Source organism: Cervus elaphus, chromosome 1, assembly GCF_910594005.1.
Source record: "Cervus elaphus chromosome 1, mCerEla1.1, whole genome shotgun sequence".
Lineage (NCBI taxonomy): Eukaryota > Metazoa > Chordata > Mammalia > Artiodactyla > Cervidae > Cervus > Cervus elaphus.
Genome location: NC_057815.1, coordinates 66,644,088 through 66,659,282, shown reverse-complemented (window position 1 = coordinate 66,659,282; position 15,195 = coordinate 66,644,088). Strand labels below are relative to the sequence as shown.

The window sequence follows — 15,195 nt, the reverse complement described above, 5'->3', positions numbered from 1 at the left end:
TGAAAAGGACTCAAGAAAGTGAATAGCTTCTCACATTTGCAAAGGGCAATGCCTCCAGGCCACCCCTATTCAGGCTGCCAACTCTGAAAACCCCACTTCTGGGCTGAGTCCTGTGGGGTCAGACCCTACCTTGGGCTTCACATCATCCCAGAAAGTCAAAACTGTCACTTCCTGCTACAATAAAGAAAAGGTGGCCCAGAGAGGTAAGGGCAGTGCTAAATGACACGCAGCAAGGCAGGGGCAGGACTCAGCCCCTCTCAACAAGGCTGGGTCCCAGTTCGCTCAGTAAAAGAGGTTAACTGAGCCTTACTCCATGCCAGGCACTATTCTAGATGTCGTGCACTATTTTCTCCTTCTGACCATCCTGTGAGGTATGTGTGAATATTCTTCCCATTTTAAGGAGATCCAGGCAGCGTCCATTCCGAGGCTCCAATGATCTGCATTATGGAGACTCCGCACTCACGCCCTCAGGGACAAGGTGCACATCCCTGACAGGGCAGTCCCTATTCTCTGGCAACGCTTTTCTGGAAGTCAGTTTAGGGACGCCTTCTCTGTGTTCCATCCTGGGACTCCGCTTACCTGCCCCTTGCCACCAGTTCCTATGCCTCTGGCCCACTCCTCCTCCAGGAAGCCTTCGCAGATAGCACAGCTCTAAGAGCTTCTCTCCCCAGGCAAGGACTCCACTCGAGGTCTCCTCCAAGCTCTTGGAGTGGTCCTAAGCCAAGTCCGAACTCCTCTGGGCCCTAAATCTCTAGGGCTTATTCCCCTCTTTACTCTCCTTCCCAGTCAGTCCTCAGCTTCGTCTCAGTGGGAGCTTGAGCTCCAGCCATGAAGGCCTGCCAGTCAGCATGGATGCTCTTCATGTGTGACGATGCCATGGTGGGTGTCTGTGTCTGTGACCTCCCTCTAGTCCCCACCCCGAGAGCCTCTCAGGGTTGGGACTCAGACAGTGGAGCAGGGCTGATCACTACTGTGCCCATGGTCTGTGTCTGCTGAGTGGCCTAAGCACTGGGCTTGTCCAGTCGGCCTGATTCAGCCACTGCTCACCCCTCTACTCGTAGACACCTCAGGTTCCCCCCTCCTTGACTCGGGACTGAGCGGTCAGGCCTGTCCCCAAGTCTGTACTACAACAAGGCATCCTTTAAAAAGTAGGCTTCTATGCTAGGAACTCAGGGATGGGGGTGTGAATGGCACCCCCTGGGGGAGGGGAAGAGGCTGGCTTGCCCCCTCCTCAGCGCTGTGCTCTGATGGGTAAGAAGGCACTGGATTCTGTCTCAGAGCCCCCAGCTACAGCCAGACCACCTATGCTCAGTGCTTCTGAGGCCTTAAAAAAACCAGGGCAGTTTCCAGTGGGAGGCAGCACTGGCTAGGCCACTCTAGGATGACAGCTTGGGAGGGAGGGCATCAAGGGCCAGAAGGGCCTCCCAAGGAAAGGCCCAAATGCCCAGCCTCCTGCAGGGAAACACCTCAGCGTGTCACAGACGTGGCCTCACTTCAGCCTCACACCCACAGCTCTGTGGCAAGACTTGTCATCTCCAATACACAGGTGAGGAAGTCAAGTCAGAGAAGTGGCCTGACTTGTCGGAGGTCACACAGCCAGTGACTGGCAGAGTGGGTAACAGAGTCTCTTCAGCCACCTCATGCTGAGTCTGAGGGCCCAAGAACTCAGAGTTCTCACTCAGACTGCCCAGCCAGCCATGAGCCACAGGGTCCCCAGTCTGGCCCCTCCCAGCTGTGTGACCATGGGTGGTCACCTAACCGCCTGGACTTCTACATTTTCCTCTATGAAATGGAACAAATAACACCTCCCTCCCAGTGCTGGGAAAGTGAGGACCTGGGGAGCAGGGCAGCTCTCCACACACACTGGGTCTTTAAGGTCCAGCCACACTGTGTCTCGGCAAGGTTGTTTATCTACATCCGTCTCCCTGCTGGACAGGGAGCTCCGACTGTAGGATCAGGCCAGACTCGGCCCTGGGTGGCACAGCCCCCTCCCCCACCACTTCCCCAGCCCAAGCCTGCCAGGCCCAGCAGTGAGGGCCATGGGTAGGGAGGCCTCCTGAGGGAGGCAGGGCGGCTTGCTGGGCCTGATGGCCCAGAGCTGGCGTTAGTAACTCATGCAGGGAGGCTGACGCTGCAACTGCCACCTCTCCAGCCTCCTCCCTGCTCAAAAGCACAGCGGGCCGTCACTCAGCTGTCAGGTAGAGGTATGGAAAACAAGGCCAGCTCCCTGTCACTGCATTGAGCGCCCCGTCCGCACGTGCCCGGACACGGGTGTGAGTATCGGTGGGGGTGGGGGCCAGGGGAAGCAGGGGACAGGCAGTGCAGCTGTCAACCAGATCAGCAGGCACACCTGTTCTGGGCGGGACAGCCCGGCAGGCCCAGCCTCCCCCAGAGCCTCTCACCCCTCAGCAGCCCCAACCCCAGACCGTCACTACACGGGGCACTGAAGGGGGAGGGGATGTGGAGCCCAAGGGATACAGCAGGAGGATGGGGTGGGGGTGGGGGGCTCTCCTACCAGTATAAGTGGGACATCATGACCCAAAGCCCAAGACTCCTACATATGCGGCATGAAGACAGAGACGTGTACAGAGAGAAGCCAGAAAGGCCAGACACCCCGCAAAGAGAAAAAATGCATCCAGGTCCTTAGAGAATCACACAATACGGCATGGGGAGGAGGACAAAACCACAGCCCCACTGGAGCCCAGGAGAGCGGAACAATCGGAGTCCAGGCCCAGAGAGACACACAAAGCCCAGAGACAGCGGGTGGAAGCCTCCCCCTCCCCCGCAGGGGGACACACACACTGAGCCAGGAACGGGGACACCATCACTACCACCCCAGCATGACTCCTCCCAGGCCCAGGGACTCCAGGGAGAGGACGGCAAGGAGGGGAGCAAAACTGACCGCCCCTTACCCCCCAGCACATACGTTCATCCTGAGACAGAGGCTGGCAAAATCTCCTCTCCCTGAGCCTGTGGACCCAGGGTACCCTGGTGACAGCCTCAGCCTCCAGGCTGACCTGTATCGGCGCTCAGTACAGGACTGCCAAGCACTGCTGGGTCTCAGGGTGCAGGCCTGCTACCCAGCTGAGCTTGCCAGCCCTTCTGCCATCCCCAGTTTGCATTCTGGTGGCACCAACCTCAGCATCTTGCCAGCCACACCACCCCTGCCAGGACTTCTCACACACCCCCCCCCCCCCATCTCCCTGCCACCATCACTGGTCACTGAGTCCCCAGCCCCACAGCCAGGCGGCTGCTGGGCCCCAGCATCTCTGCCCGTGCCTCCCCCAGTACGAGGCGCCAGACTTCTAAGCCTTGGCCCAGGTCCCTCATTGCCCCTCCCCCCCGCCCCGTACCTGGGCCTCCCCGGGCTCCTCAGGGTCAGCGCTGTTGCTCCCCCCGGCGGGCTCCCCGGAGGCGGCGGCCGGGCCCAGATCGCGCATGTCTTCCAGCGCGATGGTGAACTGGGCCAGGGTCTTCACCATCTGTAGCATGCGGCCGGCCCGCCGCCGCCGCCGCCGCCGGGGCGGGGGCGCCGGGAGTCGACGGGCCCCCTCCTTCCCACCGAAGCTCCCTCCGCGGGGCTCAGCCGAGCCGCGGCGGCGGTCGCGCGGTATCAGTTCCAGCGGCGATCTGATGGCGGCAGCCGGGCCCGCGGCGGCGCTGGTGCCTCCTCCGCTGGGCGAGTGCGCCCGGCGAGCCCCGCGCGGCGCCGCCGGCAGCGCGGAGGGGAGGAGGGAGTCCCCCGCCCCCGGGCCACCCCGCCCCCTCCACTCGGGCCCCTCTCCCCCAACACGCAAAGGGCGCCCCACCTCGCCCCCGCAGCTTCGCCACACGGAGGCCTCCGCTCGCAGACCTATCTCCCTCTGTGGACACAAGTCCGCGCACACCCGTGGACAAAGGCAAGTACACTTTTCCCCCACACCTGTACGCACGGAGGCACACGCAGGGGCATGCAAATGCCCACATAGAACCAGCCCACATACATGGATGCCTGCCCTGGGTCCTCGATTAGTACATACGCGTGGGTCGGAGCCAAGGACACACACAACAACATAGTCCCATACAGACCTGAACCCTGACACACACATGAAACCGACCCGGTGCTGCACGCAGCCACACGCGCTTCCGTGCTCATGCAACTATGAGCAGGCACAGACAGACGCACAACTTTAGGGGTGTGCACACATACACATCCCTGGAAACTGCTGCTGTCCTGCATCCAGGTACAGAGCACTTGGACCATGGAGGGGACTACCGGGGAAAGGGCCTACCCTGAGTCACTCCTACACCTGCTCCACCCAGTAGACCTGTGTCCTGTGCTTGAGACGGTCCACTAGGCTTCGAGTCCTATTCCTCTCCACCCCATCCCACTACTGCCATGGGTAGGGGGCTCAGGCATTTATAGGCACCCTCCCCCCCCACCAGACTGTCCTCCAGGATGTCTCCTGGCAGGATCCTCAGGAACTGTTCCCTAAATCCCAGGTGGTGCCCAAACCTATTCCAGACTGATTTAATCATGAGGGGCATACATGAGCTTGGTTTTGTACCAGCTTCTACCTCACCAAGGGGCTCTGATGTGCCCTGCAGCTGCCTGGGGAACTCATAATTCCCTAGTGTACTGAAGGCTCCCACACTCACCACACTCCTAACAGATTTCCTTCCCAAACCTGCTTCCCTCTGGGTTTCCTGCACAGTGGAGAACTCCTGACCCCATCAACCAAGCCAGTCCCAGTGCCCACAGCTCCCCCATGACTGAGACCCCTTCTCCTGCCACTTCCGTCTTAACTGTGAGAAACAAACCAGGCTCTCTCCTGCCCCAGGGCCCTGGCCCATGTCTCTTTTCTCTCCTACAAGTGCTTTTCCTTTTTAAAATTTATTTATTTGGCTGCACCAGGCCTTAATTGCAGCATGAAAACTCTTAGTTGCAGCATGGGGGGAGGGATCTAGTTCACTGAGTAGGGATCAAACCCAGGTCCCCTGCATTGGGAGCATGGAGTCTTAGCCACTGGACTACCACAGAAGTCTCTATAAGTGCTTTTTCTTTTCCTTTAAGGCTAGTCGTAGTGCAAATGTCACCTCAGGGATGCGTTCCCTGAACCTCTGATTAGTTCAGGTGCAGCTGCTCTATGCTTTCAAAGAGCCTCAGTTTTTCTTAACCAGGTATCACATTTTAAAATTATACATTTGAGCTAGATTGATGCTCCTCTGTTCCCAAGAGATTGTAAGTTCCTTGAGGGCAGGGCACATGACCCTTTCATAAGCCATAGCCCTCTGCGCATAGATGCTGGCTAATGAAACAATAACTCCAGCAATTCTTCCTCCTCCCTTCTCCCCACACACCAAGCAGTCACCACCTAGAGGCAAAGAGCCTATGCAGGTCCCAGCTCATGAAACTTGGCATCCCCACAGCACAGGATCAACCCTTCCTGCTGGCCCTTGCAGCTTCCTATCCTGCTCTGCCCCCATTGCCTCCCCATTCCCCTGTTTGGCCCTCAACTAAAGCCACACACCACAACTAAGGACACACACCTCAACTAAATACCCCACACCTCTGGCCAGTAGTAGCATCTTCAGAATCCCCAGATATCCAACACTAAAATTTTAACTCCCCAACAGACCAACCCCATGTAGCCAACAATGAAAACAGGCATAGGGAATTCCAAGAAAGTGGCAAGAAAAGACCGATGTGACCTGCGCCTGGCAGGGTCCCAGAGCAGTGAGCACTAACTACCCAGAGGTGGGGGTGCTCCCAGAGGCTGTGCTAGGCAGCGGAGCCTGACACCTGATGGGTGCTTGCTAAGTCTGCCCTGCATAATGACAGAACCACTGATGAACCTATCTGTCTCTCCTGGGTCTCATGAGAGCCCCACCCTAAGCAACTCTTGAGCCAGTCTGCTGAATGAAAGAACGGATGTAGGCAAGAGTGGGGGCTCTGCATGAACTCCCTTCCTGGTCCCTAGCAGTGGTTCTCAAAGTGTGTCCCTGTGCAACTGCTGGGGCCCTATTAGAAATGCACATTCTCAGCCTCCCTGACACCACCCAAGGAGGCAGAAGCGAGGGTGCTCCGGCAGAGCCCAAGCCCTCTTCTGCCTCTGGTTTGGGACCATTGAGTCTCCCCACTTGTCACCTTCTGAGTGAGATGGACTGTGGACTTCCCTAGGGGCAGGGCCTGCTCCTCTTCCTCCTCCTCTTGGGCTCATAACATTGGGGGGAAGGTTGGGAACAGCCAGACCAGTTAACTGAGTGATGGTTTGAGCAAGAAGGATGGACACCAGTCCAAACAGCCAGGTCCCAAATGTAATCCCACATGAGTAAAAGGGCCAGTGGTCCGAAGGCCTCACCGCAGGGCCATTGCTTGATCACTGTACCTACTTAACTCCACATTTGGCTTTCTCTCTGAACACCTCCTCCCCTATTCGACCCTCTCTCCAGCTATATGACCTGGGCCTTATTTCCTCTAAGTGGCTGGGAGGCAGTGCAGAGCTGGGGCTTGTTAGTGAGTTGCATTCATTCCCTCCCTTACTCCAGCAGGACCAGGCCCTGCAGAGATGAATCCATTCTGGCTGGCACCCAGGAGCTCCCAGACAACACACAGGGCTCAACAGAGGGAATCACTCATGCCTCAAGAAATGGGGGGTGAGGGGTATTCAGGGAGGGCTTCCTGAAGGGGCCAGGCAGGTCCCAAGGTCAACAGATCCAGAGGCAAGTGGGTACCCAGAAGGCAGAGTTCACCAGAGGCCCCCGCCCTGGAGAGCGGGGTGAGGCCTGGTGCTGACGGCATGGCACTGCGTGCTGTGGCTGCTTCATTAAAGATGGCTAATTAGATCCAAGCCCATTGCCGTGGCAACACAGGGGCTAGTGGGGGTGGGGAGATGAGGGAAGCTGAGAGAAAGAACAGGAATGCAGAGCTGCTGCATCAGGGCGTCAGGCATCTCCCGTGTAACAGCACAGGTATCAGAGCTCCTCAGAGTCCAGTCAGCTGGCGTGGAGGCTGAAGACACCCCTGGGCAGCTTGGATCCTGTTGGAGCTCCTCTGAGCTCCCATTTCAGGCACAGATTTCTTTTCCTTTTGGGTATCTGCAGTTGTTTCAAGTGAATCTGGCTCGGAATAGTTTTTGTTTGATTGTTCAGGTAGTTGGTAAAGGCCCATCTAGCCTCCCTCTTCATACCCTAAACCCCACCACACCCCATACACCACCCTCCCCAGAGGCAGGAAAGGGCTCTGATCTACAAGGCCATCACCTCACTCCAGGAGGCCAGCAAGGCACCCCTGCCATCCCCACCAATCCTCCCAATCTCCACCTAGTCTGTGACTGCTTCCCCAACTCTGAGGGAAGTCTAACAACTCGCCAGCCTGCCTCTGGACACACTCCCACCCCAAGTCCCAGCAAAATCACCTGCAAGACCTCTAACCCACTTAGGGCCATGTGAGCTGGGCCAACTAGGGGACCGGTGATGAAAAAGGACATATGGATGGACAAATGGATGGCTAATGAGTAATGGCTGAAAAAATAACAGGATGGATTGATGATGGATGAATAAATAAATGGGTGGAAGAACAGGATGAACTGATGACAAATGAGCACAAATGGACACACAGACACATGATCCAATGGATGAGAAGTTAACTGAGTTTTTATTTTATTCATTTGTTGACAGTTTAACAAATATTTATTGGATACTTTCCAGGTACCAAGCACGGTGCTGAGTGGAGACTTAGAGGTAAGAAAAAAATCTGTGCCCTCTTGGGCACCACAGTCTGTGTGGGAAGATAGGAACTTGAAAACAAAAATGACAAGTACAATGCAGGCTCAGGGGTGGTGGGTCCCATCAGGCTCTCGCAGGCTGGGAGGGGTCTCCAGCCTTTCACATGAGCATAGATACATAAGTATTTACCAGCAGAGTGTCTGGGCCCCAGAGCTGCTCAAATCAGAACACTGGGAACTCCATAATCTTAGAATCTTAACCACCACTCTTAACCACCACTAATGCTATTTAAACACTTTACAGGTGCCAGGCACCCCACCCCTGCTTTCCAAGCCCTGGCTCTTTTGATCCCCACGGCAGTCCTACACTAAGAGTTTTGATACTGTTATCCCTGCATTTTACAAACAGGGGACCTGAGACTCAGGGAAGTCACCTACACGGTAAGGAGTGGAGCCTGGGTGGCTGCTTTCAGAGCCCGTGCTCTTAAACCACCACCTCCCCTAGGAAGAGCCCCCTCCACTTCCCCTGGGGCTCACCTGCCTCCCTGGCGCCCTAGTTGCCTGAACTGCCTTTCTGCAGCCTCATCTGTACTGAGACAATGACACATTCTCCTGACCCAGGTCAGAATTGGTAGAAAACAAAATGCTGTCCATCCACAGGCAATGCTGGGATCACGGAGGCGCCTCTTCCCTGGGAACTGAGCCCTGGCTAATGGCCCAGATGGACTGTCTGCGTTCCTGACCCCACCAATGTCCACGGGCATGAAGTTAGTACTGGATGTTCCCAACCTAATGGGCTATCCATTTTGCTGATGGCTGCTACCCTTCTCAGGTCCTCAGGTTCATCAATGAAAGTTCCAAAAGAGGGATTTCTGGGCATAGCAATTAGGAGTGCAAACTGTGGAGCCAGACAGTTTGGGCTCAAATCCTGGTTCGACCAGGTGATATGACCTTGAGCAAGACTCTTTCCCCTCTTGGGGCCTCGGTCTCTCCATCTGTTCCTATTTGAGACCCCTTCCCCCTTCCTCCCATCATCCATCCCTTCCCATGTCACAGCCTGTCCCTTACAGACCCTCCCTTCTGGGAGGAGGGGCCTCTCAAGGCTCCACAGAGTTCCCAGGCCTCAGGCAGCTGCAAGGACAGTCTCCAAGCCACAGGACTCCCGCGGGACTGGCTGCTCTGGATGGGCCCCAGAATTCTGGGGAATGTGCTTTGAGAACAGGAAGGGGAGAGATCAAGGGCCTAAGGAGCCTCAGGTTCTTCCTGCCACAGGGTCACCGCCCCACTTAGGTCAGACAGTGTGCACTCGGAGGTGGGATTATGAGAGACACGAAACGTGTTTCAACTGTGCAGGCTCAGGCACGTGTCTGTGCGTTCCGGTCAGTGGTCTTCTGTGGCCACGTGACTGCACAGCATCTCTATGGGTGGTGATCCCTGTGGTTCTTGGCAGAGGTGCTAAGTGAAGGGGCCACATCAATAAAAACCAAAAACAGCTATAGCTGAGCATCCACCATGTGCCAGGCATGGGAGAAATACTTTACATCACTGTCTCATTTTATCCTCATAAGCAGTCCAGGGGTGTGTGGTAGCTTGCATTTTTCAGATAGCTATCACAGTATCTTCCATGACACATGGTCTTCTTACAATGTGTAACTGACACTCTTCCTATAGAGTGAGGAGGTTTATGTTCCCTTGAAACTGGGTGGACCTTTGTGACTGCCCCAACCAACAGAGTACAGCAGAAGGGATACTATGTGACATCCAAAGTGAGGCCAGGGATGTCCCTGTGATCCAGTGATTAAGACGTCGCCTTCCAATGCAGGGAATGCCAGTTCAATCCCTGGTAGGGGAGCTAAGACCCCACATGCCTCATAGCTAAAAAACCAAAATATGAAACAGAAGCAATACTGAAGTAAATTCAATCAAGACTTTAAAAAAAATGCTCATTAAAAAAAAGTCTTAAAAAAAAAGAAAAAACAAAGTTAGGCCATACGCATGCCATGCTCTTCTACCTTGCTCTCGAGTCACTCACTCATTCTTAGAGCCCAGCACCATGTTGTAAGGAACTCCAGGTCACATGCAGAGGCTATGTGCAGGCTACCCCAGCTGACAGCCCGGATGAGGTCCTGCTCAAATACCAGCAGAAACTGCCAGATTTGTGAATGAGCATGACTTCAAGATGAGTCCAGTCTAGCTACTACTTGACTGTGATTGCCCAAAAGATTCTAAGAGCCACCTAGCTGAGAAAGCAGGCCCAGAGAAGTGAAGAAGCCATAGTTATGGAGTTAGTAAGTGGCAGAGCTGGGATAAGAACCCAGGGTCCTCAATGTCCTGATGGGAGGGATGAAGTAAGAGGATGATTTCTGCACAGACCCAGATTTCACTGTTGGTCCAGAGGGGTCCATCTGGGACCCCAACCTCTGTAGCACTAGAAAATCTCCCCACCCTTCCAGAAACCACCTCTGATGGCTGAAAGGATTGAGGGGGCAGCTCTCACTCTCTATGCTGGGGCTCAGGCCCAGCTTCTGGCAGCTCAACCCTGCTGCCCACCTTTCAGCCCAGATGGGACACCCCACCCACTGTACTCCTGACCCCTCATCTCAGGGAATGGCATGCACTCCGTATACCCTTGGTAGGGACTTTTACTTCCATGTTCAGTGAGGCACTGTTTCTTATGTATTATCTCATGCAATCCTCACACCAATTCTGAGTTACATATCACTACTACTGCCATTTTTACAGGCTTCCCTCGTGGCTCAGAGGTAAAGAACTTGTCATCTTACGGGTGAGGAAACAAAGGCTAGGAGAAGTGAAGCAGCTTTTATGAGGTTATGAAGTTGGATGTGGCAAAACTGGCTGGGATTTAGCAAAGCTAGGGTCCGACCCCACATAATCAGCACATCAGAGGAGTTGTGTGACTTCACCAGGGTCACAGAAAACATAAATGAGGACCTGGACTGGGCCTAGAGTACCTTGAATTAGATGGTTATGGGCTGTGTTCTCTATTCTGTCCCCTGGATAATGTCCATAAAAGCAGAGACCAGACCTCTCTACAGCTGTGTCCCTGACATACAACAGGTGCACCAGGCATCCCTGTTGATTGACTTGCTCTGACTTTAGTCAAGTTGCTCCTCATTCTGGGATTCAGCTTCTTCCTCTGTAAACAAATGGAAGAGGAGGGAAGGTACAGGTGGACTCTAAACTTCTCACCAGGCTCCCTGAGGGAGGGAGATAAGTGAGGTCACACCCGGAGATGGGGGTTGGACAGTTTGACCTTTCTCCCTGGTTTCAGTACCAGGGTCCAGTCTTCTGGCTTGAGTGAGGAAGTTGGAGCTCCAGGAACTGCACTTCCTCCAAACACCCACAGGTGGCAGCAGAGGCCCGCATAGCATGGGGCTGTGGTGCATGTGGTTTGAATTTAACTTCAGTCTTGTTTCATGTGGGTTTTTTCCCTTTCTTCTTCCACAGCTCTCCCACAACCACGCCCCCACGCCTTAATTTGAAGAAGATACAGCTGGATCTTCCAGCCTGGGAAGGAAGGGTTTCTTAACACCATGGATAATGGCCGGAAGCAGGAGGTGGTGGTTAGGAGGTAGGAGGATAGACAGACCCCAACAGATGTGAAAAACATCTCCTGAAGAGCTAGTACACTCTGAATTAACTCATCTCCAGGGCCCAAGAGGTTGGGACTGTCACCACCACTTTATAGGCAGAGAAACCAAAACCCAGATTTTCTGGGTCCCATATCTGAGTGGTGATGCGTGTGCATGTGCGTGTGCTTATGTGGGGTGTGTGTGTGTGCACCCGCTTGTGGTGTGTGTGTGTGTGTGTGTGTGTGTGTGTGTGTGTGTGTGTGCTGGGAGGGTGGATGAGTAGTAGGCAGAAATACCATTGGGAATCTGATGAAGTCTTAAATGTGTGTGCATGCTCAGTCGTGTCTGACTTCTTGACCCCAGGGACTGTAGCCCGCCAAGCTCTGCTGTCCGTGGGATTTTCCAGGCAAGAATAATGGAGTGGCTTGCAATTTTCCTACTCCAGGGATATTCCCAACCCAGGGCTCAAACGCGTGTCTCTTGCATCTCCTCTGTTGGCAGGTGGATTTTTTTTACCACTGCACCACCTGGGAACCCCAAAGTCTTAAAGTTGTTGTTGTTGTTGTTAAGTCACACAGTCATGTCCAACTCTTTGCGACCCCATGGACTGCAGCCCACCAGGCTTCCCTGTCCTTCACCACCTCACAGAGCTTGCTAAAAACTCATGTCCATTGAATTGCTAAATCTAGCAACCCTAGCTCCCTGGAAATGCACCTACCCACCCTGTACACACTGCTGCTCACAACAGTGGTCTGGGCCCTGGCCTCAGTCCTGGCTCAGAACTTGTGAATGAGGTCAGCTTGCAGAGCCCTTCCCTACCAGCTCTAAAAATTATTCATTCAACGTGTTTAAACCTTGCTCAGCACAGAACACTGCACAGAGTATCAGGCCCATATGCTCTGAGCCCAGCACCACCATCTTCCCCTCAGCCTTGGTTTTTTTCACTTCAAAAAGGAGGGTGGGGCTTCCCTGGTGGCTCAGTGGTAAAGAATCCACCTGCCAATGCAGGGGACACGGGTTCCACTCCTAGTTGGGGAATCTCACACGCCGTGGGACAACTAAGCCCGAGCAACTAATCCTGGCTCAAGAGCCTGTGCTCAGCAACAAGAGAAGTCACTGCAATGAGAAGCCTGCACACCGCAACTAGAGAGTAGCCCCCACTCACCACAAATGGAAAAGACCCATGTGCAGCAAAGACGACCCAGGGCAGCCATAAACAAATAAATCTTTTTTTTTTTTAAATGAGGGGGGACATCTATTGCAGAGTAAGTGCTCTGCAAAGGAGAGCTCACTTCCCTCACCTCCACCCATTCTCCAGCGTGCAGGCAGGCTGGGGTGAGGGATCGTGGGAACGGATGTTAGCCAGCGCCTGTTTTCAGCCCATCCTGTTCCCTCCCTCCTTCCCTCGAACCCAGGCACAGTTGTGGCGGGGAGCCTCCATTTGTGTGTGCTGTCAGGGTGGGATGGGGTGTCCTGCCTCTAGAGCGGAAGATGACTCACTAGGCTATGGGCCAGGCACCCTGGGAAAGGCCAGGCCAGCCTCAGGCCAGAGCCTTGGGGAGCCAGGAGGCAGGGAGGAGGGGGGCAAGCCTTGCCTGAGCCATAGACATCATCCTGGGGGCTCTCAAAACTCCGCAGCCAGTAGAGCCCATCTTCCCCACTTCCCACAGTGCCAGAAATTCTACTCAGACCAATGAAGGCCCAGGGAAACTTGAGGGTCTATCAGCTCCTACAAACCCACTAATCTGGCCTCTGTTCTAGATGTGGATGCTGCCTAAAGAAGGCAGAGGTGCTCCCTTCCCTTCTGAGCTCACAAACCGTGCCTAGAGCAGAGCCAGCCCATGATCAGTAAACTCCATGTGTGTGAATTAGTGGATGAATGAAGCAAGTATCAGTGTATTGAATGTGCATAGCACCTTTAGAATGTCCATGTCCAATCTTCCCTTGAAGGAGGGAGCCAGGGAAGGGACTGTTCCTTCCCATTTTACATATGGGCACTGAGGCCCAGAGAGGAAAGTGTCTCCTGACCTCCAGGGTAGCAGGCAGTTGAGGCTGGAACCAGGCCCTTGGGACTCCACTACCACAGCTTATCCAAAGGGGCCCAGCTAGCTGGGAGGCCTTGGGGCCCCCACCTCTCATGCCCCTACCCTCTTCCAGGACCCAGAGGACACTCCCAAGAAAGGAGCAAGTTCCATCTGTTACTCTGGCTCTGGAGTGAGCCCTGAGCCCTGGTGACCCTGGTCCAACCCAGAGGCCAGGGAAGTGCCACCCCCTCCCCCGACCCCACCATCACACCAGACAAGCCAAGGGTGGCCGAGATGCTCAGGGACAGTGACTATACCCTACTCAATGATCCCTCCAACTCTGCCTCAAGGGGGCTGTCACTGGGCTGGGGCCATGCTGACAAAAGTGTCTCTGCCTTGACTGACCAGAGGCAGCCACGGTTTCTAAGTCTTTTTGCAGTGTATCAGCAACTGGTGACCAGCCCTAATGCCCACGTGTGTGTGTGTGTGTGTGTGGTGTGTGTGTCTGTGTGTAAAACATGTTTGTGGTGGTGGGGGTTGCAGTACACAACAAGATTTATAGCTGAAGGGCAGCCTGAGCCAAGTCTAGGTTCTGAGCCACTCTCCCAAGGCATCAGAATTAGGACCACCATGTCTAGGAAGCTGTCTCGACAGCCCAGATCTCCCCGCTCCTTTTCTGAGCTCCTTGGGCTTCTGGTGTTGCAGCCTTAAAATCTCAGAGTTTCTCTGGGCCTACTATTGTGATACTGACAATAAGAGACACCAACTAAGCACTTTAGTTTACAAAACGCTTGCAGGGCCTAATGTCATCAGATCCTCACAGCAACTCAGTGGGGAGATCGAGGCTCAGTGAGGAGCCACAACTTGCTCAGGTTCTTGTGAGCAGGAGGTTGTGGGGCTAGGGTGCAAATACTCCTCTTCCACTGAACTGCTGGGGGTCTTTGGGTAAATCGATTAACCTTACTGTGCCTGAAGACAGGACGAGAGCAATGGCATACAAACAGGACTTGATATCCCTTGAGAGGTTCATAATGTGCTGCTTACAGGTATTTATTTTAACCTCCAGATCAGCCTCCTGGGTGGGCCCTATTATTACCTTGCTTTACACAAAAGGATGGTGGGCACAGCGAAGTCAAGGGCCTGGCTCAAAGTCTCACAGCAGACAGGATTTGTGCATCTGGGGAGCCAAGGAGTCTGGATATCCACACCTATTCCACAGTGTAGGAGAGGGGGTCCCTTCCAGCCCAACGGAGAAACTCAGATAGCAGGCCAGGCCCCCAGCACAAGGAGGACACCCAGACTGCCTTCTTCACAAGGTGGGAACTGACCACAGAGCTCTTTAAAATGCCATGGAGAAATGTTCAGTTAAATGAAAGAAGCAAGGATTTCCCTGGCGGTCCAGTGGTTAAGAATCTGTCTGCCAATGCAGAGGACACATTGATTCCTAGCTCAGGAAGATTCCACATGCCACAGGACAACTAAGTCCGTGCTCAAACGACTGAGCCTGCACGCTGCAACTACTGAAGTCTGCACATCCTAGAGGCTATGCTCCACAACAAAAGAAGCCACTGCAATGAGAGGCCCAAGCACTGCAACCAGAGAGTAGCTCCCATTCACTGCAACCAGAGGAAGTCCATGCACATCCATGAAGACCCAGTGCAGCCAAAATAAATAAAATTTAAAAAAAGAGGCCAGAAATATGTAGCACACCATCTCAGCATCATGAACTCTACATAGGAATATGCGAAGAGCACAGCCGCACTGGTGGCTGCCCTGGCCACTCGGAGGCCCACAGCTGTGCCTCAGCTCCTTCATCTATATAATAGAGAATTTAAAGGACTTACTTAGCATAGGACCTGGAACAAAGAGCTC

At 54.3% G+C, this 15,195-nt stretch overlaps 1 protein-coding gene across 1 annotated transcript in view; it reads right to left on the bottom strand.

Annotated features, from left to right (window-relative positions):
* The window catches only part of ARHGEF17 (Rho guanine nucleotide exchange factor 17), a 57,850-nt gene that overhangs the window by 20,034 nt on the left and 22,621 nt on the right, over window positions 1-15,195 (bottom strand). The gene's annotated exons all lie outside the window — the stretch shown is intronic.